The sequence below is a fragment of the Bos grunniens genome, chromosome 9 (genome assembly GCF_055505025.1).
Source record: "Bos grunniens cultivar Pamir isolate PY7600 chromosome 9, Bosgru_T2T1.0, whole genome shotgun sequence".
Lineage (NCBI taxonomy): Eukaryota > Metazoa > Chordata > Mammalia > Artiodactyla > Bovidae > Bos > Bos grunniens.
This window is the reverse complement of record NC_141173.1, coordinates 22,111,331-22,137,335: the sequence shown is the minus strand read 5'-3', so window position 1 is coordinate 22,137,335 and position 26,005 is coordinate 22,111,331. Positions and strand designations below refer to the sequence as shown.

General features: G+C 38.2%; 1 long non-coding RNA gene across 2 annotated transcripts; it reads right to left on the bottom strand.

The window, feature by feature from the left end:
• Window positions 1-953: 953 nt before the first annotated feature.
• On the bottom strand, window positions 954-21,488 carry LOC147365666 (uncharacterized). Of its 2 annotated transcripts, none has more exons than XR_015132642.1 (4): window positions 21,372-21,473; window positions 21,178-21,248; window positions 17,877-17,963; window positions 954-1,061 (listed from the first exon to the last, which is right to left on the bottom strand). It is a non-coding gene; the product is annotated as an uncharacterized LOC147365666 (long non-coding RNA). The 2 variants fall into 2 exon arrangements; XR_015132641.1 differs by lacking the exon at window positions 954-1,061 and adding an exon at window positions 3,955-5,195 and having other exon boundaries at window positions 21,372-21,488.
• Between the last annotated feature and the right edge of the window lie 4,517 nt (window positions 21,489-26,005).

The window sequence follows — 26,005 nt, the reverse complement described above, 5'->3', positions numbered from 1 at the left end:
CTGGGAATCCGTATGTTACAATATATATTGCTTGAATGGTTTTTAACCATAAGTTAAAAGTCCCTTTTTCCACTGCGGTGGAATTAAATTGTTTTTGAGTTTTTCTACTATGACTTTCAAATTTTCTACAATCTCTCTGCAGTTTTTCTCAATTTCTGAAATATGATAAATGATATTTATGAGAAGAATCAAAAGAAGAATCAATTCAGTTCAGTCACTCAGTTGTGTCCGACTCTTTGTGACCCCATGAATTGCAGCATGCCAGGCCTCTCTGTCCATCACCAACTCCCGGAGTTCACTCAAACTCATGTCCATCGAGTCGGTGATGCCATCCAGCCATCTCATCCTCTGTTGTCCCCTTCTCCTCCTGCCCCCAATCCCTCCCAGCATCAGAGTCTTTTCCAATGAGTCAACTCTTCTCATGAGGTGGCCAAAGTACTGGAGTTTCAGCTTTAGCATCATTCCTTCCAAAGAAATCCCAGGGCTGATCTCCTTCAGAATGGACTGGTTGGATCTCCTTGCAGTCCAAGGGGCTCGCAAGAGTCTTCTCCAACACCACAGTTCAAAAGCATCAATTCTTCGGTGCTCAGCCTTCTTCACAGTCCAACTCTCACATCCATACATGACCACAGGAAAAAACATAGCCTTGACTAGCACGACCTTTGTTGGCAAAGTAATGTCTCTGCTTTTGAATATGCTGTCTAGGTTGGTCATAACTTTCCTTCCAAGGAGTAAGTATCTTTTAATTTCATGGCTGCAATCACCATCTGCAGTGATTTCGGAGCCCCAAAAAATAAAGTCTGACACTGTTTCCACTGTTTCCCCATCTATTTCTCATGAAGTGATGGGACCAGATGCCATGATCTTCGTTTTCTGAATGTTGAGCTTTAAGCCAACTTTTTCACTCTCCACTTTCACTTTCATCAAGAGGCTTTTTAGTTCCTCTTCACTTTCTGCCATAAGGGTGGTGTCATCTGCATATCTGAGGTTATTGATGTTTCTCCCGGCAATCTTGATTCCAGCTTGTGCTTCTTCCAGCCCAGTGTTTCTCATGATGTACTCTGCATATAAATAAAGTTAATGAACAGGAAAGCAAAGGCAAAAAGAAGAGAAGATGCCCTAGGAAACAAAAGAAATTTTTAAAAAGGAGGATGGTGGGGGAGGAGAAGACGCAAAATAAACATAAATTCCAAGCACATGGGGCATTAAGGGGCACTGTTGGTGATGGACAGGGAGGCCTAGCATGCTGTAGTTCATGGGGTTGCAAAGAGTTGGACATGACTGAGCAACTGAACTGAACTGAACTGCTAAGATGGTTAAGAATCTGCCTGCAATGTGGGAGACCTGGGTTCAATCCCTGGTTTGGGAAGATCCCCTGGAGAAGGGAATGGCAACCCACTCCAGTATTCTTGCCTGAAGAATTCCATGGACAAAGGAGCCTGGCAGGCCACAGTCCATGAGGTCGCAGAGTCAGACACAACTGAGCAACTACTACTTTCATTCGCAAAACCCTTTCTTGCTTCTGTTAGCATATTTTTGTGCATAGATGAACATTTGGAGGTTGATCAGTGGGCACTTTATTTTTGCTAGTTGTTTCTGTGAACCAAGTAAGTGGGACATGGCCACTGGTGCTTGATCACATTGGTAGTACAGGGTATCTTCCTTCAGAGAACTCGACTGGGACCTTCTCTCTTTGAGGTGCTCATGAGCCAACCTAAAGGATGGTGTAGAGGAAAATTATGAACATCCCTCTGCTGTTTGGGAACCTGAATGCAATCGTTCACTTATTCATTCCCTCAACCATAATTGCTCATTCAAGTAAGTTTCTATTGAAAGCTAAAAGCACTGTACTGAACACTACAGGGAATAAAAGAAACATTATACACAGAATCCTGCCTAGTTTTTTCATATTAAATGCCTTTTGTGTATGTTCCACAAGATACACAACCTCAACAGATACAAAACTAAATTCAACAGGCTCTTCATACCTCACTCCCATCACTAACCACCCAGCTCTTCCACTTACAAGCAAATCTACTCTTCCCCTAATATCTCCTATATTTGTTATTGATAAAACCATCCAAACTAGAAACCTCAAGTCTTTCTCTGTTCTTTCAGCTTCCTCATCCTGTTCTCTAATCAGTCATCAGGTACCTTCAACTCTTCTCCTGATTATATCTCTTTCTTTCTACCCACTTATCTCTTACTTGTACTCAACTGAGATAGGCTTCTGTCCAAATTTTCTATCAGTTCCTTTTTAGTCTTCCTTTTGAATAAAGTCTGAAAGCTGTCCTTAAAATACAAATAGTGTATCACTTTCTTGCTAACAATCTTTCAGTACTTCTCATTACCAAAGAGCAAATAAAGCCCCTCAAATTATAGAGAAATATCTTCATATCTTGGAGAAGGCAATGGCACCCCACTCCAGTACTCTTGCCTGGAAAATCCCACGGACGGAGGAGCCTGGTAGGCTGCAGTCTGTGGGGTCGCAAAGAGTCAGACATGACTGAGCGACTTAACTTTCACTTTTCACTTGCATGCATTGGAGAAGGAAATGGCAACCCACTCCAGTGTTCTTGCCTGGAGAATCCCAGGGACAGGGGAGCTTGGTGGGCTGCTGTCTATGTATGGGGTCACACAGAGTCGGACACGACTGAAGTGACTTAGCATCTTCATGTCTATTCTATTAGCTATCTACCTATCTAATGTTTCTATTTTCATCTCATATGTTCTTTTCCATAAACTCTTGGTTTGTTGTATGTTGTATTTTTCTTGAAATGTTTGTTAGGAGTCTTTTTTCTTTTTCTTTTTTTACTTTATGGGACATAGAAAATTATTGGACTTATTTTTGTAAGAAAGAGATAAGATCAGGAAATGATTTATAAGGATAAATGTATTAATAATTTGAAAAATGAAACGAAGAAAGAACAGTTATTTTTGTAAGAAAGAGATAAGATCAAGAAATGATTTATAAGGATAAATGTATTAATAATTTGAAAAATGAAATGAAGAAGGAACTGGCTATAGTAGGTGGTTACTGCCATGGTGATGAGGATGTGAGCCTAGATAGTAGAATGGAAAAGGAGATGCAGTGAGATAATGTATAAGGTGAGATTATACATGAATATGTGTGAGTTGTTGTTTCATCTCAATAGGCTGATTTCTTGGTGTAACACAATGGACAACTTAAAGAATAGAAAAAAGGAAAGAGTTTTAGATTTTTCTTAAAAGTTAATTATGAGAAATTTAGTAGAGAGGTGAAAAGTAAATATGCAGAAGAAAAAGTGAAAAGTTAAGTTGCTCAGTCGTGTCTGACTCTGCGACCCCGTGGACTGTAGCCCCCCCGGCTCCTCTGTCCATGGGATTCTCCAGGCAAGAATACTGGAGTGGGTTGCCATTTCCTTCTCCAGGGGATCTTCCCGACCCAGGGATCGAACCCGTCTCCTGCCTTGCAGGCAGATGCTTTAACCTCTGAACCACCAGGGAAGCCTATGCAGACTACTGTACAAATAAATGAGAACAACTGATATTTAACATAGGATTTGTGTTAAAATGTTACTGAAATACTGGTGTAACTTTTGGTCACTGTATATTTAAGCTATATCCTGATTTAGTAGTATAGTATTCATTTCTGAATAAACATTTTATAAAATTTTTAGGAATGAGTAAAATCTAAAATGGTTTGTCGTTTTTTTCTGTTTTGTTTTTGGGTTTTTTTTTTTTTTCCCCTTTCTACTTTGAAGTCATGTGTTATGCTGAATGCTGTATGGAGGCCTGTAGAAAAAAATAAACACTAGATAATCCCTACCCTCAAAGGAAATTACTAACTCATTTAAGGCTTATAACAAGCAAAACAAAAATCTAAACTTTAGTCAATTAAGTAGAAAATTTAGGCCCCAAACACTTTCCTCTGAAGTTTGTATAACCAAAGCATGAAAAAAAGGGATATCTAAATTGTTTTGCTTAATTTATTGGTTACCTACTAGAACCAGAGGCCCCCAAACATGAAACAAAAACAAAGTATTCATGGGAAACATTCAACATGCAAAACATGTTTGCCAAGAAGCCAAACAACCCACACATAGCCAGTAAAAGCTAAGACTCTTACTCATAGTCTAAATGCCTCCAGACTGAAACTGTGTCAGGGAGAGAATATTTCACAGCTGTAGGACTTCTTCATCGAGAGATTTTTTTTTTTTTCCTGCCAGTCTCAAAATTCAGCAACACAAATCATTACTTTGAGAATCACACCCAAGCTTCTTAAATAATGAAGGGGATACAGAGAAATGTTGTTATTTTAAGTTTTCAGGAAAGACGAGACTCTGTTGTGCAAACAGCTATTTTTTAGCCCTTTGAGATGGGTGAAGATCCCCTTCAGAGCTGTGGACAGGGTTCATACAGTCTAATTGGGAGGACTGAAATCTGAAAGATCTTTGAGTTAGAATCCTAGCAAGGACAGATCACTTTGTAAAGTTTGTCTTTGAAATCTTTAGCCTAATTAACTGTCATTTAAAAAAAATCAGAATAATTTAAAGTGTTTGCCATGAAATTATAGATACAGGATTTTTTCCAGTTCTTAAAAAATCAATTTTTCTGCTTTTGTTTGTTTCCACATACATCATCAGAACCATTGCGTACTGACTTGAGGATAAATGACTAATATTTACTGCAATTTTGACAGTAGTTTCTATTCTGCTTTGTCCTTCAGTGATGGTTAGGAATTTTCTGGTGGGCCAGTGGTTAGGACTCAGGGCTCTCACTGCTGAGGGCTTGGGTTCAATTCCTGTTAAGGGAACTAAAATCTCATTAGCCTTGCAATCAAAAACAAAAAAACAAAACAAAACAAAACAAAACAATGGGAGACTTCCACAGTGGTCCTGTGTTTAGGAATCCGCCTGCAGATTCAGGAGACATGTTCCTTTCCTGGTTTGGGAGGATTCCACATGCTTTGGAGTAACTAAGCCCGTGTGCCACAACTACTGAACTCTGGGGGGCCCAGAGCCCATGCTCTGCAGCAAGAGAAGCCACCGCAATGAGAAGCCTGTGCCCTGCAGCAAGGAGTAGTCCCTGCAACTAGAGAAAGCCCACATCCAGCAATGAAGACCCAGGGCAGCCATAAATAAATAAAATAAAAAGGATGATGATTAAATGTTTCATACTTCTTTTTCCTGTTCAAAATGTTCTCCGAGGTAGACCTAAAAAGAGAGAAGTACGGAGTAAGGAAGCATTTACTGGGAAATGAATTTGTATGAAAAATCGTAGAGGTTTAAGTTTAGAGATAAGGCATATTCATATTCAAATTTCCAAAATGAATTTTGCCACTGGGTATAATGTTTATCAGAGAAAGCAATGGCACCCCACTCTAGTACTCTTGCCTGGAAAATCCTATGGATGGAGGAACATGGTAGGCTGCAGTCCATGGGGTTGCTAAGAGTCAGATACGACTGAGTGACTTCACTTTCACTTTTCACTTTCATGCATTGGAGAAGGATATGGCAACCCACTCCAGTGTTCTTGCCTGGAGAATCCCAGGGACGGGAGAGCCTGGTGGGCTGCCGTCTATGGGGTCGCACAGAGTCGGACACGACTGAAGCGACTTAGCAGCAGCAGCATAATGTTTATAATAAAATGTGCCCTTTGATCCAATTGTCTGTGGGCTAAGCGTAGTGACTTTCATCTTTATTGAGAGGGTATAGTAAAGGAAAAAACAAAAAGAGTACAGTGGGGAAAGCTGGCAGATAGCATTTTAAGCAAAGAATAAAGGTTAACAACATCAGTAATAATTCATGCTGATATCATGTACCCCTTGATAGGATGTGATGAGCAGTCAGCTTATCTTATGTTTTTATCTCAAACCTTTGTTATTGTTGTTGTTTAGTCACTAAGTCTCAAGTCATGTTGTTAGCCAAATTATGAGAAAATATCACACAGCTAAACTAAAGGATAGTCTACAAAATAACCACTACTCCTCAACATTGTTATGGTCGTGAAAAATAAGGGAAGATTTAGTATCCCACACAGATTGGAGGAGATCAGGAGACCAGATGACTTAATGCATTGTGGTGCTCTGGATTGGATCCTGGAACAAAAAAAGGACATTCGTGGAAAAATTGGTAGAATCTGAATAAAGACTGAAGTTGAGTTAATCGTCATTTACCAATGTTATTCTTCATTTTTGTCAAATGCACTATTCCTACATAAGATGATGACTTTAGGAAAAATTACGTTATGGGTATATGGAAACTTTTTGTACTATCTTTGCAACCTTTCAGTAAATTCAAAATTATCCCCCAATTAAATATTCATTAAATACCTATGCATATATACACACCCTGCAGTCAAGAGTTAATTACAATTTTAAGAAAGACTAATTACAGCAATGATGTTGTCATTGTGTTCAGTTGCTCAGTTGTCGACTTTCACTTGATGTTTTAAGTCTAGGCATTGAGTAAAGTGTAAGCAGTTCAAATGAGACTTTTGTTTATATTTTATATGCAGAATAACAATGATAATGCCTCATGAAAGTAGTGTTACTCAGTTTTTCTTCCAATTGTTATTTATTGAATACTGGCAAGGCATAAGGAGCTCTTTAAAACATTTATACCTAGAGGTGCTGATACCTAGAAAACTTATCATCAGACCTGGAACCAGACTGCAGTCCTTCTGACTCCTGGGCTCGAATCCTTTCAAACACAGCTTGGAGCCTACTAGACCTCTCCCACAGTTCCATGGGGCATGGGAGCTATTGAGTGGGAAGATATCTTTCTCAGTGGAACTTTGAGAAAACAATCAGAGGGCAGTATTCAGCTTCTATGTGTGTGTGTGTGTGTGTGTGTTAGTTGCTCAGTCGTGTCCGACTCTTTGCGACCCCATGGATTGTGTCCACCAGACTCCTCGGTCCATGGAATTCTCAGGCAAGAATACTGGATTGGGGTACCATTTCCTCCTCCAGGGGATCTTCCTGACCCAGGGATCCAACCTGGGTCTCCTGAATTGTATGCAGGTTCTTTACCATCTGAGCCACTGGGAAGCAGTGGTCAGAGACTTTGGGCATTTTTCCATCCTGATTTGTAGAAGTAATTGTCTGTGTCTTTGATGGGGATTTTGAATACCCTTTTTACATCTCTCCGTGTGTGCTCTTGCTTAGTTGTGTCTGACTCTTTGTGACCCTATTCTCTATAGCCCTCAAGGCTCTTCTGTCCATGAGATTTCCCAGGCAAGAATACTGGAGTGGGTTGCAAATTCCTACTCTTTTTACAGCCTTACCTAGTTTAATTGCTGGCATCATCAGAGTTGTGAATTAGGATATTACCAAAATTGCTTGCAGTGTTCTTTTTCAGGTTGATGTAGAAAGTTTCTGAGATGACATCTAATGATCTTCATATAATCCTTTTTGTGTGATACCAGGAAATTAGTGTAGGCTTGAGTTAGTGATTTGATTCCAGTAAACAGAATACAGCAGAAATAAGAGGCTGCCACTTCCAAGATTGGGTTTAAAAGATTGTGGCTTTCATCTTGTGTGTGTTTGAGCTCTCTCATTCTCTCCTGGATAGCTCAGAACTGGGGAAAGACAGCTTCAAGTCCTTGAGGCAACCCTGTGGAAAAACCCACATGGTGAGGGAGTAAGGCCTCCAACAGTGACATGAGTGAGCTTAAAAGGGCTCTTCTTCAAGACCTCCCTACCCAACCTAGTTGTTACTGCAGGCCATGAGAGATAGTGAGTCTTAGCAGGGACGGTGGAGCCTGATGGGCTGCCGTCTATGGGGTCGCAGAGTCAGACATGACTGAAGCCGAGTTAGCAGCAACAGCAGCTATCTAGCTAAGCTATTCCTGGATTTCTGGTCTGCTGAAACTACGTGTCTGTTTTTTTCTTTTTCTTTTTTATTGAAGTGGGCTCCCCTCATAGCTCAGTTGGTAAAGAATCCACCTGCAATGCAGGAGATCCCGGTTCAATGCCTGGGTTGGGAAGATCTCCTGGAGAAGGTATGGGCTACTCACTCCAGTATTCCGGGGCTTCCCTTGTGGCTCAGCTGGTAAAGAGTCTGCCCGCAATGCGGGAGACCTGGGTTCGATTCCTGGGTTGGGAAGATCCCCTGGAGAAGAGACAGGCTACCCACTCCAGTATTCTAGCCTGGAAAATTCAACGGACTGTATAGTCCATGGGGTCCCAAAGAGTCAGACACGACTGAACAACTTGTAAAACAAACAAACAAACAAACAACAACAAAAAAACAGTTGACCAACAATGTCATGCTAACTTCAGGTATATATTTAAGTAAATCAGTTAGATACATATATTCTATTTCAGATTCTTTTCCATTATAGATTATTACAAAATATTGAGTAGAGTTCCCTGTGCGATATAGTAGGTCCTTGTTGTTTATCTATGTTATAGGTAGTAGTGTGTGTATGTCACGCCCAAATTCCTAGCTTATCCACCCCCTGCCCACTTCTTTCTGCTTTGGTAACCATAAGTTTGTTTTCTATGTCTGTGAGTCCCTTTCTGTTTTGTAAATAAGTTCACAGGACAGAGAGATTATTATACTAAGTAAGTCAGACAAAGACAAATACCATATAATACCACTTACATGTGGAGTCTAAATGTCTACAAGTTTTAAGCTGTCAAATTTTGGGTAGTTTGCTATGCAGCAGGAGAGAACAAATAGTCTCTCTATAAGGGCCGAATGGGGGAAGGGTACAGATTTTAACCAGTTAACTACATTTATTTTATGCTTAGTATTTTGCTACAGTTGACTATTATCTTTATGATACTGCATATATACAACTTATTCTTTTATTCAATTTTATCTGACAGTTGTAGTACATAATTTTCATAATCATCTAAAAGTAATCATGAAGGCCCTCCTTCTCTCATTTGTTTTTATTATACTCAAGGCCAGCTTTGGCACTACAGAATTAAAGCGGAAAAATGAGCTTCAGCTTTGCTTTTTGATTGTTAAAATGCTCTGATGAGATGGAAACATGTTGTGAAACATGTTTATTTATTTATTTGGTTGTGCTGAGTCTTAGTTGTGACACGTAGGATCTTGGGTGCAGTGCACAGTCTCTCTAGTTGTGGCACACAGGCTTAGTTGCTCCACAGCATGTGGGATCCTCCCGGACCAGGGATCAAACTCATGACCCCTGGATTAGCAGGAAGATTCTTGACCACCAGGGATGTCCCACACATGCTTTATATCTAATTTTTTTCTTGAAAAGTTTAGTAAATCTCCTGCCTTATGTGCATTTAGAAATATTGAAGGACAACATATAGAAGCATCTCCATTTATAAGAAAGCCAGATTAATACCTTAATGGGCACAACGGCTTATGTGATACTTTGAAAAATGCTTGTTGTTTCTTTTTTTTCCCTATAATAATTAAATCATCTTTGTGCATATTCAAAAAAATTGATATTATTCTTTTTTTGAATTTCGCATTTACAACTCTTAGGTTTAAAGACATAAAGTATCTCACTACTATTTCCATTTCATCTGCCTATATATTCATCAATCTGTAAATAAACTCATAGGTAAATATACACATGCATATTTACCTCTAAATATGTACATATGTATATACATATATAGTAAGTATACACATGTATAGTATGTATACAAATAAGTGCAGGTCGTGCACATTTTCATTGTTGTTGTTGTTCAGTCATGAGTTGTGTCCAACTCTTTGTGACCCCATAGACTGCAGCACACCAGGCTTCCCTGTCCTTTACCATCTCCCAGAGCTTGCTCAAACTCATGTGCATTAAGTTGGTGATGCCATCCAAACATCTCTTCCTTTGTCGTCCCCTTCTCCTCCTGCCTTCAATCTTTCCTAGCATCGGGGTCTTTTCCAATGAGTCAGCACTTCACATTGAGTGGCCAAAGTATTGAAGCTTCAGCTTCAGCATCAGTCCTTCCAATGAATATTCAGGGTTGGTTTCCTTTAGGATTGACTGATTTGATCTCCTTGCAATCTGAGGGACTCTCAAGAGTCTTCTTCAACACCACAATTTGAAAGCATCAGTTCTTTGGAAAAACCATAGCTTTGACTACACAGACTTTTGTTGGCAAAGTAATGTCTTTGCTTTTTAATATGCAGTCTAGGTTTGTCATAGCTTTTCTTCCAAGGAGCAAGCATCTTTTAATTTCAGGGCTGCAGTCACTGTCTGCAGTGATTTTGGAGCCCAAGGAAAAAGTCTGTGACTAAATTCATTATTTCTCCATCTATTTGCCATGAAATGATGGGACTGGATGCCGTCCCATTCACTTTTTGAATGTTGAGTTTTCAGTCAGCTTTTTCACCCTCCTCTTTCAGCTTCATCAGGAGGCTGTTTAGTTCCTCTTTACTTTCTGCCATAAGGGTGGTGTCATCTGCATATCTGAGGTTGTTGATATTTCTCTTAGCAATCTTGATTCCAGCTTGTGCTTCATCCAGCCCAGCATTTCACATGATGTACTCTGCATTTAAGTTAAATAAACAGGGTGACAATATACAGCCTAGACGTACTCCTTTCCCAACTTGGAACCAGTTCATTTTTCCATGTCCTTTTCTAACTGTTGCTTTTTGACCTGCATACAGATTTCTTAGGAGGCAGGTAAGGTGGTCTGCTAGTCCCATTCTTAAGGATTTTCCAGTTTGTTGTGATCCACACTGTCAAAGGCTTTAGCATAGTCAATTGAAGCAAAGTAGATGTTTTTCTGGAATTCTCTTGCTTTTTCTATGATCCAAGGGATATTGGCAATTTGATCTCAGGTTCCTCTGCCTTTTCTAAATCCAGCTTGAACATATGGATGTTCTCAGTTCATGTCCTGTTGAAATCTACCTTGGAGGATTTTGAATATGACCTTACTCAAAAGGCAAAATGGTTGTCTGAAGAACTCTTACAAATAGTTGAGAAAAGAAGAGACGCAAAAGGCAAAGGAGAAAAGGAAATACCCATCTGAATGCTGAGTTCCAAAGAACAGCAAGGAGAGATAAGAATACCTTCCTCAGCAATCAATGCAAAGCAATAGAGGAAAACAATAGAATGGGAAAGACTAGAGATCACTTCAAGAAAATCAGAGATACCAAGGGAACACTTCATGCAAAAATGGGCACAATAAAGAACAGAAAGGTTATAGACCTAACAGAAGCAGAAGCAGAGGATATTAAGAGGTGGCAAGAATACACAGAAGAACTATACAAAGAATATCTTGATGGCTTGGATAACCATGATGGTGTGATCACTCATCTAGAGCCAGACATCCTGGAGTTCGAAGTCAAGTGGGCCTTAGGAAGCATCACTATGAACAAATTAGTGGAGGTGATGGAATTCCAACTGAGCTATTTCAAATCCTAAAAGACGATGCTGTGAAAGTGCTACACTCAATATGCCAGCAAATTTGGAAAGCTTAGCAGTGGCCACAGGATTGGAAATGTTCAGTTTTCATTCCAGTCCCTAGGAAGGGAAATGCCAAAGAATGTTCAAACTACTGCACAATTGCACTCACTTCACATGCTCACAAGGCCTGCATATACATATTTATTTCTTCATTGCCTTGTGATTGTAGCACATTAAATATCAAAAATTATTTTATTTCTATGATTTTAAATGAGAAACACATAGTACTATTTTCTGGAAACTTTTTTTAAATGAGAGCATATTCAGTGTGGAGAAGATAGTATATGTGGCCTCAAACAAATCTGCCTAGGTAATTCTGCTGTTCAATTGCAAGTGGATAAAGGTGACTCAAGAAATTTTGCCTTTCCTCTGAAATCAGAGATTTTTATAAATTTGTGTTTTTTTTTTTTTAATTTGAATTCAGAAAATACACACTAAGCTTTATTATTATGGAACACTTGTGATGGAATGTACTAGAGATATTGACCTTAGATTTTGCCCTCACAGAGCTTTCAGGCTGGTGGATGGGACAAAGAGAAAGCAAATTTACCTACAGTTTTTTGCTTTACGTATAGATGACATATTTCAACTTGTGATCCAAAAGAATAGTGACTCAAATCTGCCTACCATGACAACTGGCATGAGCAGGGAAGTATGAACATTTTAGTCCCACATTTTGGCTAGATTACTGTCTTAGTCAATTTGAGCCACTATAATAAAATATCAAAAACTGAGTAATATACAACAGAACAAGAGAAACTTATTTTGCAAAGTTCTGGAGGCTGGAAAGCCAAGATCAAGGTGCCAGCATAGTAGGGTTCTCATGAAGACCCTCTTTCTGTTTTCAGATCACTGATTTATTCCTGTGTCCTCACAAGGTTAAGGGGCAAGGGATCTCTCTGGGTCACTTTCTATAAAGGCACTAATCCTATTCACGAGGGCTGCATCTTCATGACCTAATTACCCCCAAAAGCCTCACCTATTCACACCATCACCTTGGGCTTGAGAATTCCAACATATGAATTTGAGGGAGATACAAATATTTACCATATGATGCAATCAGGGAGAGTTTGACTGAAAGAGGTGGCTTCTGTATAGAATTGTACTTGTATGGAATTGAAGGTTAGGAATAATATGGAAGAAGAAGGACTCTCCACACAGAGGCAATAGCTCATGGAAAATGGTCTTTGCTTTTATACAAATTGCTACTATCATTTTCACACTCTTATTGTTTAAATATGAATAATGACTAAGATAGCACTAAAAATGGTCTTTGCTTTTATACAAACCAGGTTTTAAAAGTCTCTGGGTCTCCTTCATCCCCTAGAAAGAGCATTTATTGAGTTCTGTCTTTTTAAAAAAGGTATTTTGAAGATTTATTTTATTCTAAGACATTCAGTGAAATCATTTTCAAGACAATATCTTGAAAAAATCAGGGAGGAAGACACTATACTAAAAATGTGAGGATAATTCTACAGCAATTTATTACTGATCTAGCTTCATAAATGTAGTATTTTTCTCCTCAGTCTATCCTTATAAATACATTTCACATAATATAAATGCAGATAAGTAAGTTAACTGAAATGTATACATTTATGGTAAGTGCTCACTAAGATTAAAAATTAAATAACTTGTTAAATTAAAAGAAATTGAATTTAACTGATTAAAAATCACTTTCAGTGAGTGTTTAAAGGCTTGATGCCTTTCATGTTGTGATGCTGTTGGCCATTATTAATTGTTACGGTCAACAGATACAAAAGGAAAGAGAGTTTTAAGAAGAGGCATTATGATGATGATGGAAACAAAAATGAGCTCATTGGAAGTGCAAAGTTATTTGAGTATAGGAAAAATTTGAAAGGACACACCAAAAAAATCATTGAACATATGATGCATGTTATTTAGTCTGTTAATGCATTCTTATCTCAGCAAAAGGTAAGGAATCGTTATAATGAATGGTTACAGATAAAATAAAAACTATTCATTTAAAAATACTCACCATGGTTAGAAAAATCAGCATCAATGCAAATGCCTATTGAACTAATACTATCTCAAGAGAGGAGAAAACTTTGAGAAGGTAGAGATGAAAGAGTGATGATGAAAGTTGTTTTTTTTTTTTTTTCTGGAAAAGTAGAATGAGTCACAAGCTCAAGGCCAGTTATCCTTTCTATATATCATCAGATTATGTGGTAGTGCCTGCTGACTGCTGAGGAAGTGATTTGCTGTAATCGTTATCAAGAGAGACATTGCCCACATCAGCAGATTTTCCTATGGATGGAATAGTTTATTTTGAGAAAAACTATGGCCAAATAGGCTATTGCAGAAGGAGAAGAGTGTGTCTTGTTTCAAAGCTTCAAAAGACCAAAGTGAAAGTGAAAGTGAGTCGCTCAGTCATGTCTGACTCTTTGCAACCCCATGGACTGTGACCTGCCAGGCTCCTCTGTCCATGAATTTCTCCAGGCAAGAATACAGGAGTGGGTAGCCATTCCTTTCTCCAGGGGATCTGCTTGACCCAGGACCAAACCTGGGTCTTCTGCATTGCAGGCAGATTTTTACAGTCTGAGCCTCGGAGAAGCCCCTCGAAGAACCAAGGTACACACTTATTTCTTGGATATGTAATTGGAGCCTACAAACCAGAACCCCTTTCAAACACTGTAGGCTTTGTGTTTAAGCTTGTTTCTACAGTTGGTACAAATGTCAGAGAAATACAGTTTGGAGAAAACAAGACTAATCTTTACTCTCCCATTGGAAGGTATTAAAATTTCCACTGAGACCTCACCTTGTAGCTCAGACCCCAGCATGACCCAGTGGTCTCTTCTTGAATACTTTGCTCCAGATTCAGCTCCCTAAGCCTCTCGTGCTGGCTCTGTATCCCTGTGGCTAAACTCATACCTGCACTTGATGAATTCTGTGATCTGTTGTACTTCATCTTTTCTAGTTTTGGTGTCTTTCCTAATATCCTGAATCACAGTTTCCTTAACAACTCATTTGAAACTAATGGAATATGTTTGAGGAGGGTAGACACGGTTGTCTTTTCTCTCCATTGGATGATAAATAAGTCCACTAAATAAAAGTGCACTTTGCATTATTGAATTAATTCTTTATGCAAGTCATTTTTTTTTTTTTGGTAAGAGGCAGTAATTTTTCATATCATTTACAGTGAATGTTTTTCCCATATGATCTCAGGAAATTATATAAATAATACAGTGTGTTATAAAAAGTTATAAAGGTATGAATGTAATAATAGTGACTAAAATACAGTGTTCACCTTTCACTTTCATGCATTGGAGAAGGAAATGGCAACCCACTCCAGTGTTCTTGCCTGGAGAATCCCAGGGATGGGGGAGCCTGGTGGGCTGCCGTCTCTGGGGTCGCACAGAGTCGGACATGACTGAAGCGACTTAGCAGCAGCAGCAGCAGCATAGTCATGTATGTATTATTTATGAGAGTAGAAAACATGAAGATAAAATGCAAAAGCCATAGAGTAAGTCTTTTGACTCATAAACAGATGTGATATTGTTTAATCTACAAGTAGCCTGAAAAGAGTGTGGGAGGGTGTTTATCATATTCCTTTTAAAGTTTCCAGCCCAAGTTGTAAAGGGCTGTAAACCATCTACATTTTTGTCAGTAAAAATTATTTCATCCCTTGCTAAAACTCAGTCAGCTAGAGAGTGAAACCAAGCAACTGTTAATACTATATATAACTGTGCTTGCTCAGTGGTTGAGGTTATAGTGTAGTGAAGGGCCTCTGCTGTGATACTGCTAAGTCACTTCAGTCGTGTCCGACTCTGCGAGACCCCATAGACGGCAGCCCACCAGGCTCCCCCGTCCCTGGGATTCTCCAGGCAAGAACACTGGAGTGGGTTGCCATTTCCTTCTCCAATGCATGAAAGTAAAAAGTGAAAGTGAAGTCGCTCAGTCATGTCTGACTCTTAGCGACCCCGTGGACTGCAGCCCACCAGGCTCCTCCATCCATGGGATTTTCCAGGCAAGAGTACTGGAGTGGGGTGCCATTGCCTTCTCCCTGCTGTGATACAGGAAAGGTCTAATACTTGAAGATGAGCTAACAAGTATTTGTGATGACTAATGCACTTTTGGTCATTTACTATCTAAAAGTGAAAGTGATTTATGCTAAATTACCGCACAGCAGCTATCTTCTACCAACCAAGTTGGCAACCCACTCCAGTATTCTTGCCTGGAGAATCCCATGCATAGAGGAGCCTGGCAGGCTACAGTCCATGGGGTCACAAGAGTCGGACATGACTTAGTGACTAAACCACCACCACCAACAACCATCTTCAACCAACCAAGCTTGAGCCTTACTGAAATTTCAAGGAAGAATAATAAATACCCCAGATTTGATCAGTACTGTTATGGAGGAAAAACCATCAACACAATTTGTTGAATGAGGTAAAAACCATGATGTGGTAGATATTTAATTCCTTTCATCACTCTGATTCCTGTTGTCGATCCTGTGAACTGTAGCCTCCTTGGTCTCCTCAACTCGGGGAATCTGTATGGTTCTAAAGACATTCTCCCACTTTGTGCTGCACTCTGGAACCCCCCCCTCCCACCCCCCGCACCAAGACCCTCTGTGGAGAACCTTTGGTCTCACCTGGTTCCTCTCCTCACCCTCAGGAGTGACTATTCTTCACTGCCTCGTGCCCAGTGCATACAGAATGGTGGTTTCCTTTATTTTGTTTCTATTTGGTTGATTCAATTAAGAGGATAAATTCAACCTCTCTTACTCTATGTTGGTCAGAAGTGGGAGTCTTGTTTTGAGTTCAACAATTGGATACCCCTGGTTTGCAATAAAGCCATACCAGATTTATTATGTTTAGTGTTTGCATGTACAGCTTTTTCTACATCTTTACTTTCAAGTATTTACTGTTTATAATTATCATGTGTTGCTTATAAATAGCATTTATTGAACTTTGCTTTTTCATTTTGTCTGACAATTATTGATATTGTAGTGTTTAAATTTATGAAACTACTATTTGTTTTATATTTATCCATTATTTAATATGTTCTTCCTTTTTTGCCTTTTTTAGGTGAATCAAGTATTTTTCATATTTTATTGTACCCTTTTGTGTGTGTGGGTGTGTGTGCGTGTATACCTCTGTGTGTGTTTGTTATATGCTTAGTAACTACTCTATAATATAAATAAGTATCTTTAATTTATCATAGTCCACTTTTAAATAATTGGATACTTTTTCATGAGTCTTAAACATATGGTCCCAGTTTTTATGCTCTAATGGCATTATATATTACTTCACACATGTTATAAACCCCAAATACATTATTATTTTTATTTTAAAAAGTGAAAAGTTTGAAAAGATACAAGGGTACGTATAGTTTATAAAATATATTTTATGTTTCTGATGTTCATCATTCTTTCCTGTAGATCCAGGGTTTAATCTATTATTTTCTTTCTGCCTTTTTAAAGTATTTGTTTTATAGTACAAATAGTCTAGATAAAAGCTATATCTGATTTTTGTCAGTAGGAAAATGTTTTTCTTTATTATTATTATAGATACATTTTGCTGAATATAAAATTCTAGGTTAATTTCTTTTTCATTTTTTTTTTCTTTCAGCATTTTAACGGTGCAGTTCCTCCTTTTTCTAGCTTCCTTTCTGTTGAAAAGTCAGACATCACACATATTGTGGTTCTTTTTTGGTATCTTTTTTGCAATGTATCTTTTATAACATATCTTTGTTGAAATGTATCTGTTTTCTTCAGGATGCTTTCATTATCTTTTGTGTTCAGTATTTTGTTTATCATATGCCTATATATGTGTTTTCCTTGGATTTGTTATGCTTTGCTTTTATTGAGTTTCTGATATCTATGGAGAGGATGATTTTCTTGAATTTTGGAAAGCTCTCATCCAATGTTTTATTAAATATTTCCTTTTTTCATTTTCTCTCCTTCCTCTCCTCCTGAAATTATTTTTACATCAATGCTGACTATTTACTATGGATCTACAGAGAGGGACTTTTTTCCACTTTATATTTCAGTTTGGATACTTTCTATTGTCCCGACTTCCAGTGAACCAATGTTTTCCTCCGTGCCCAACTGTGAAGCCGTGAATTCTTCATTTCTGGTAACATTTTTCATTTCTATCTTTTCTATATTTCTCCTGCAGGGTTTTACATTTCTCCACTAAAATTCCTCATCTCCTCACATGTGGTCCATCTTCCCACAAGATCCTTTGGTATTTTTATTGTCATTATTCAATAATCCCTCTTTGATAAGTCTAACATCTGGATACTAGCATGATTCCAGAGATATCTTTGCATTTTACAGCAAAGTCACTATCTTTTTGAACCATGGAGATTTTGTCTCCAGTTTATAGTTCAGCTGCCAGCTCTTTTTGTATTACAGATAATCTCTCTCTGCCCCCCCCCCACCCCCCTGCGTTTAGCTTTGCGAGGGTCACTGCAAGCTGCCTGGGAGGCTTTCTCTCTGTTCCTCTTACCTCCAGGCTTCTGAAGTTGCCTACCTTAGTTTCTGTGGCTGCCACACTGGAGGCTCTCCCAGGAGGGTCCTTAGCCCAGCTCTCAGCTGTAAGTGTATTACAAATGGAGACCTGTGTATGGAAAAGGGTCCTTGGGTGAGTGTGGATTCGCTCTCTCACAGGGTCTTCTTGGCATTGTATCTGTCAGGCCAGCCTTCCCATGGTCATTAGAAGTTCATTCAAGCTGTGGCTTGTTTCTTCCTCTTTATACCCTTTAATAAGATATTTATTCTCTTTCCATTCCACTAAAAGTGAGACAGTGAGGAGATATCTGGGAGATAGGGACAGGGAAGCCTGATGTTCTGCTCTCCACGGGGTTGCAAAGAATCAGACCCAACAACGACTCAACAAATATGAGAGTGGGCATGTGTCTCACCAGAAATAAGAGCAGGATTTGTTAACATTTTGAAGTTGAGTCAACTAGGGTTCTTTGCCTCCTCATCGCTCTGGTGGATTAAAAACAAATAGTGCAATAGTTTATTCAGCTTGTTTTGGTGGTTATGCCAAAGGCAAAAGTCCTTTGTGATATTAATATAAAAAAAATCAGAAGAAATCCCTCGAATAGAGTTATAAAAGGGTTTCCAGTGAAAATTGGTGCTTTGTCCAGTGCCACTGGGATGCCAGCTATAGAAAGTCTATCAGTTCACTATATGTGTCAGATATTTATATTTATATGGATATTTATATTTATCAGTTCTAAATGCATCAGAACAGAAGGCAAGGAGTTGCCTGAAATCTCGAAAAAGAAAAGGCATGAAGTTGGCTGCCCTGGTGCTGGAGAACAGGAAATAGAAAACAAGGCAGTCTTGTCCAGGTAAACAGCTCTGCCAAGCACATGCAGCTTTCTTAATCCATTGATTAATGTATTATTTCATCAAGGTGCTCGTTAATTTAATGAAAAATTTATAAAATATTGATTGTGGCATTTTATATGGATTTTTTGCTGGAGATATCAGCATATAAAAAGGCAGAGAAGAATAAATCTTTGTACATGTTGTAATAGAGGTGTGTCAGCGCTCAGTTTACTACTAACTTTACTGCCAAGGCTCCTGAGCATACGATACACTGGGATAGCAGAGAGCTGCTGGAGAACTCCTTAAACCACTTTCAGGTGGAGGCTGAGAGTCACTTTGGTGTTGGTAGAGTACATGCAGTTAGTGTTAGGACCCTGGGTTAGAGAAACATTCTAGGACAACAGTAGTGCAGTGGGTGGAAACAACTGTTTCCAGTGGGTGGATGGTGGTCCTCAGAGATGCAACGCCAGTGTCCCATTTGCAGTGGAAACCATGCAAGAACAGATAAGGAACCGAGTGAGAATTTTTAAGAAGGAGAAAAATGCAACTTGGACAATTATCGAGAATTTGACCAGCTTCACCAGACAGTGATATGTGTAGCATAAATCAGATGTTGGCTTGTGTTCTGTTAAGCGTCATTTTCTGAGAATGGAGAGTTTCATGAAGCTAGTATAGCTAAATAGTTTTCCCAGTAAGTACCATCTTTAAAAGCCCATCTATTAGAGCTAGGAATTTTCCTAGACTTATTAAATGGGAGAGGCTATTTTGTCTAGCTAATATAGGGGACGACAGAGGATGAGATGGCTGGATGGCGTCACTGACTCAATTGAACATGAATCTGAGTGAACTCCGGGAGTTTGTGATGGACAGGGAGGCCTGCATGCTGCAATTCATGGGATCGCAAAGAGTCGGACACGACTGGATGACTGAACTGAACTGAACTGAACTGATTTCAATTCAATTAGAAAAATCACTAAGCATCTAACAGTGTCAGGTATGCTGTGGGCACTGTGGTATAAAAATAAATAAGACACAGTCCTTGCACCCAGAGATCCCATAGGTTACTAGAAGAAGAAACCATGTAAATAAATGTTAATATGGAATATAAATCAAATTCCGTAATGAGGAACAATCCTATGGTTGAAATGAATGCATCAGGCTATTGCAATGTGATAGCATCATTGCTTAATGATTTGTTTTGTTAATTCAATAACCATTTATTCAGTAGCTATTATGTCCCTACTTCAATGTTGATGAGAAGTGTATTTCAGTCCACATTAATCCACCTAAGTCCTTATGTCTACATTTCACCCTTATGTGTACATTTCACACTTTCATATATAGTATTATATTCCTGCATTGTCTTGCATTTTGACTTCATTCAGTGAAATGAATTTTATGTCATCTAATCTGATACATATTGACTTTTTCACTGGAAAAATTAGAAATGATAAATGAAACACATTGTTTTTTTTTAAACTAATTGGTTACAGGAGATTATATTTAATTTCACAATGATTTTATACTTGGGTAAGGTTTAAAGTGTATTTTGAGGTATGTGAAAGGTGGCTTAATGTATGTTTGAAACAGAAAGAAAAATATGGGGAACATAATATATACTTTATCCTATTAAAAAAGATTTAATGAAATAAATTTCACCAGGAAGCAAAAGACAAACCCATGTTCTAGCCTGAATCAATATGGAGAAACACAAAGGAGAATGAAAATGTAATTTGTCTTTGGAATTACTAAAAAGTATTGAAACTAAATAACTGACAAGAGAGAAGCTACAGCTACTGTCTTTTCAAAGTGCCCTTCTTATGATTTCAGAGAAATCTGAGAAGGTCAGGGCCTCTCATTCTCACTGCCTGCAAAGTAATAGAAGACAGACTCTAATTGTGGGATTAAATGAGCATATGGCTGGTGACTTTTCATGAAGAGAATTAGATAGAATTCTTAGAAGATAATTTTTATTAAAGGTGATGAAGAAACTGAGAGCTACTTTTGTTTTTCTTTTTTAAGAAAAATTGGTATATAAATATAATAATTATACATATTTATATATAATATATAGTACTTATATATTAGGATACAGCATATATTATATGTATGCTTTCAATTATTCAGATTTTTATTGGACCTTAGATACACTTTTTGAAACTAAGAAGATTTAAAAACACTTAAGCAGCCTACTTCTTGTTGTTATTAAATGATCTGTATCAAGGACATTTTTATCCCTTTAATATTCACAGCTGTATTGACACCTGTGACTCAGGTATCAGATTCATCCCTGAGCCTGAGTTCAGCTGACCTTCATGTTTTTTGAACACTATTACAGACCCAAAGATAATTTCTATGAGTCTGGCTTTTGTAATTTTCTGAATAAAACTAGAACCTTTCTAAAGATTAATAACTAGACATAGGAAACATTCTAAAGAATGGCAAATCAGTTGAATAAACATTTAAAAGTACAGTAGATAACAAATGCTTACCTTTGGAAGTTCAGAGGCCAAATGAAGCAGCAAATCTAAACTCCAACTGGGAATCCAAGCTCACAGAGCCCCTATTTAAAAAACGGAGAACATAGGGAGTGGGTTTATCCTTTGCCTTCCCAGTTCCATTACACATCAAAGTTGTTTTACAGGGAAAATAAATCCATAGTTGCAAAGCAAATAAGAAGTGATACCAGCAGCACAAATGAAATTGTGAATGATTTCCAGAGAATAAGTTCTTATTGATAAATAATCCAGACTGGGAGAAAGCATACAGGAAGTCCAGCACAGTCAGAGGAGATGTGTTGGGTATGTTGGGAAAAGCTCCAAGTTCAGTCAGGAGGCATGGGGGTGGGGGAGAACTGAAACCAGTCGTCAAGATAAGTATTTAAAAATCTGTCGGCTGACAGGACTCTAGTGGCTTTTCTCCACTTCCCCACAAATTGACTGACAGCAGAGGCATTTCTTCCTTAGCTTAAGCCAGAGAACATCTTCCTAAAGAAATTAAATAAACTGCCTAAGATGGTCTAGCCATTCAATGTGACATCTGTCTCTTGCGACAGAAGCCCAGCTGAATGGACATCAAGCTGTACAACCACAAAAAGGAATGTAAGAGGAAAGACCTCTCAAGTCAGGAGAAAAACATACTGAAATACCCAATTCTCAGAGTAATCTTTTTGTTATTTTGGCATTTTAGGTAGCCTGCTTACCTTCTGGCCACACATCCGTAAATCATTCCTCCACGTTGACACATCCTCACGTATTTACACACGGACAGGAAAACAGCCTGCTCACTTCCAGGGAAAGCCTTTTTGAGGAAATAGATCCAGACCTACTCAGAGAGGGTGCAACAGCTACATTAATTCATCAATAAAGTCCTTTATTCACAAGTATGATTTGCCAACTAAAAGATCAGAGAGTTTAAAAAAATTAGTCCTGATTTTCTTAAATGCAAAGGATGCCAAGAAACAAGCTAAAGGAACAGAATGAATGACTGTAGACGAAAAAGAAATAGTTCAATGAAGGTAAGAGAACTTAAATATTCTGATTACATTCTCAGAAAGATTTGTTTCAATATTAAATATATTTAAGAAAAAGGAAGAAGAAAGGAAAACCAGATTATGACTAAAAATAAGCAAACATTTTTGGAACTAAAAAAATTTTTTTGTGAACAATTACAAAGGAACTCAAACATACCAAATTAGTGATCTATTCTGAAAGATAAAGTTGATAAACTCACAAAACATTGAAAAAGAATTAAATATATGAGTAGAATAGGGATGGATTATTGAAAATCAATTCAGGGGCTCTGATTTTTTTTTTTTTTAGGAGTTTTAGAAAAGAATGTAGGGAAAATGAAAAAGCCATAATTTAATTTAGACATAATGTAATATGTATTAGAAAAAATTTCTAATACATGTTTTGTCCTAGTCAAAGAAAGGTAGTGCAAGTCTTCAGAAAGAAAGACTCATCTACACATGATACCTCAGAACTCAAGGGATAATGGGAAAGTTGCAAAAGTATCCAGAGAAGAGGAAAATCAGGTTACTGGAGGATGCCAAATGCTGTTTTAACAATAGGGACCTAAGAAAGGTGAAGGTTCCTGACTTTAGCGAGTTGAGTTGACTGTAGAAACAAAGGATGATTTATAAGTAGTACTGCAACAAAATCAGATAGGTACTCATATTAGCATAAGTATAAAAGACCACTAGAGTTCTGGCCCTTAGGTACTCAGAAGAGGCTTCAGAGAGGGTGCTGTCTGACCTGGGTCTTGAAATAGAAGTACAAATTCACATTAAGTGTCAGAAAATCAGAAACAAATACAATAATCTGCTTACTCTCCTGGTGTAATCTTCATATCTTTTACTTTGATATTCAAGTTTTCTTTTCCATTTCTTTTTCATTGCCCTGTTTATGCTATCTTCTCTCCACTATAAGCTCCTTCAAACTTCTTGTAGAAAGCAGATCATATAGCTTCAATAAATGAAAATGCTTAGTTTTTTAACTTTAAATGCAAGTAGGTTGAAAGTTTTATATTTTTCAGGGAACTAAATAACATTAGTTACACATGATTTTTAAGTTTTTATGGGAAGGGGGTGCTCTTATACCAGAGGCTTTAGTTCATGGTTTTGATGATTTATTGGCTTAAATGAGATGATATTATCACTGGACATACTGATCAACCAAAACTCTCCAACAGGAATGAAATCTCCTCTAGATTAAATATTTAAATATAGGGCTTTCTATTGATGCCAAAACATAGAAAGAAAGAAAAAGAAAGGACAACTCATGAAAAAGGATTAAAGGAGGCTGCAATGACTGTTCTTGAAGCCTGCCTTGTCATTTGAATGTTTATCAGAAAACAGAATGGTGAAATCTGAAAACAATACAGTATGTTTTTTAATTTTCAAGGACCATGGATTTCTATAAATTATTTCCAGATAAAGATGTTTTAAATTGATGACACAGAGCAGAAACAGTCTTAGTGAGTCAGTAAATTGATGAGCAAGCTTTCCTGAGTACACCGTGTATGCAGGACTCCATGGTGGCTATTTTAGGGAATGTATTGTCAATATTAATGCTGATGCCTCCCTTTGGGGATAAATTGGTGACAGTCAGAGTTTCCAAAATAAAGTCAAGCCTGTTTCAACATTTTTATGTTATAGGTTCTTTTCAAAGTATTACAATATTTGGAAATGAGGGTTTATATTTTAATAATGCAGTTGAACTTGGGGTCAAAAAAGATAGACATTCATTTTATATTACTACTTGTTCTGCTCCACATAGCATTTTGAATAAAATAGGACATTTGAAGATCCTCTGCACCCAGTTATATTGAGCTGGACTTGTTAAAATTGACTTTCATGGTCTTTCATTTTGATGGCTTCGGACCACTCGAAAAAGAAAGAAAAGCTAGTGTTTGGGGGAAAAGGTGCTATGTAGCTTCATCCTTTACCCCAGAAATCAGGAATACCTTTTTTGAAACCTAACAGCAGTAGTCTGACCATCAGGAAACCTTGAAATCTATCCTGGAGACCATTTTCTGTGTCTTTGGCAAAAAGCTGGGAGGCCTGTTTGAGATGGCAAGAGAAGATTTGCACAAGGCATCTGATTCTGAGAAAAGGGATTACTTAAAGGTACAAGAGAAGGGTTTTGAGTCCAAATAGGGGTTTAGAGGGCCTTTTCAAGTGTCACCACTTGAAAAATTCTTGATAACGTATCTCATCACTTGGACAGAGAGCTCAATCCCTTCTGCTCAGAGCCTTCAGAAATCTGACCTACAAAGAGCCTGGCTCCACCAACGGAAGGTAATGTTGTGATTTCTTTCCCCTTCACCCACGCTCTGAAACAGTGCTGGCAGATTTCCCTTCTGTACAATGAGCCTGCTGACCTTGATAGTCTCAAAGTCCTCTTTCAGTTCTAACCATTGAAAGGTTTTTCAGTTCACTTTCCATTTTCTCCCTCATAACCCGTATTTACTAACATTTTTTAAAGCTGGAGCATAATTGCTTTACAATGTTGTGTTAGTTTCTGCTGTGCAATGAAGTGAATCAGCTAATTTTGTTGTTGTTGAGTCACCAAGTCTTATCTGACTCTTTTGAGAACCCCATGGACGATAGCTCACCAGACTCCTCTGTCCATAGGGTTTCACAGGTAAGATGACTGGACTGGGTGACCATTTGCTTTTCCAGGGGACCTTCCACACCCAGGAACCAAACCTGCATCGCCTACGTTGGCAGACGGGTTCTTAACACTGAGGCACCAGGCAATCAGCTGTGTGTGTACAAGGATCCTCTCCTCACGGGCCTCCCACGGCCCCATCCCACTTCTCTAGCTCATACACAGAGCACCAAGCCGAGCTTCCTGCGCTACGCCGCACGTTCCCACTAGCTATCTATTTTACACATGGTGGTGTATACTGACATTTTTTAAATGTATATGCATTATTCATTACTGTAATTGTTTGCAAAGCTGCCTGAATGTTTGTATGTTTGTGTTCCTATTGTCTGATTTAAACTAGAACTTCTAGGGAAGCAAGGACCATGTCTTATTTGTTTGATCTCAGCACCCAATCCATTGAAGCATATGTTATAGGAAAAAGATGAAAAAGTGTGTGTGTGTTTACAGATAGATTGATGGTATGATTTGCAAGTTCAGAAACACATAAAATGTCTATGAATGTGGTTACGGGAGACTGGCTGGAAGTAAACAGAGACAGAGAATAGAGAGAGAGGGGATACTTATTCTAAATCAAGATTTCCATTTTCCTAGACTTTTCAGTGTCTTGATGTTTTATCCAAATATGCCAAAGTAAAGGAAGCAGAGCATAAATCTTCTACCTGCTAACATATTTTGCATTTATGTCGTTTGCTATTTTTCCAAAGTCTGAAAACTTCCAAGGGTAGAGCCGTTAATCTATGACTGAAGAGGCAGAAGGACTAAAGAAAAAGAAGCCCTGCTACATCTAGGAAAACAATTCAATGAGGGTACAGAGAAGGCCTCCAATTGAAACAAAATAATGTGTACTTCCACTCTTCTTACAGAAATTATTTTGCAGAGTTATCATTGCAGTACTTCAATTTGATTAAAAAGTCCATGATTTAGCACTAAGCTTAGAGTACCATGTCTGTTGGAGTAAAAATTATGTGAGAGAAGGTCAGAGGGCCAGGTCTAGTTAATTTCTCAGTTTTATGACTCCTTCTCCCTCCAAGATTGCTGTCCCATCTATCACCATCATGTTTGGTTAGTATGATTCTAATAGTAGTAATGATGCATTTGGCAAATGAGACAGTTATCTCATGTGAAAGCTAACTCAGATGACTGTCTT